This window comes from Drosophila montana, unplaced genomic scaffold, assembly GCF_035044405.1.
Source record: "Drosophila montana isolate Dmon_TW-CO22-7 unplaced genomic scaffold, ASM3504440v1 contig_1624_1, whole genome shotgun sequence".
Lineage (NCBI taxonomy): Eukaryota > Metazoa > Arthropoda > Insecta > Diptera > Drosophilidae > Drosophila > Drosophila montana.
The window spans coordinates 3,835,001-3,835,709 of NW_026996559.1; positions in this window are offsets into that span (position 1 = coordinate 3,835,001).

Sequence of the window (709 nt, forward strand, 5' to 3'; positions counted from 1 at the left end):
GACGACGAGTTCGCGCTCAACAGCAATGGGGCAATGGAGCATTGGAGCATGCTGGAGCCGGTTTCAATTGGGAAGGCCTCGTACGGGTAGGGGCAGGCAGGCAAACAGGCAACAGCAGCATCACAGCCTCAGTCACGCTCTTTGCTCTCCCGTTTGATTCAGCTACCAGTAGGGGGTCTCTTATTAAGCGCCTTGCTGACTATCGTTGTGGCGGCGTCACCCTCTCTGTGTGGCGCTCTATCTCAGTCTCTCGGTGCGTTACGTGCTGCGATGTAGGCCAAAATGTATAGGGCGGGAGCATCAACGCCCCTGTTTTACACGATGGACGTATGGACCTATCTAGGAAAAATGGGATATTTTGTAGATACGCAAGAGTACAGGCACACAAACAAAACGCACACACGCACACACACTCTCACACATAGAGACATGCCGACAGAAAAGTTTCTCAGTCATTTAAAATGAAATACAACTACAGACATAGCGACTAGCCCAAGCATTGGGAACGCAATTTCGAAGCACTCTGCGGGTCTCAAATATATTCAGGCACACACACAAACACACAACAACAACAAAATTCCAAAAAAAAAAAACTAAATAATACAAAAATTAAGTTGTTTTTCGAGTTAATTCGAAAAGTTTTTAAAACTTTTAATTGGTTAGGTGTTGGCTGCCGCAGTTTGTGTTGCTTATATATCTTATTGTTCCG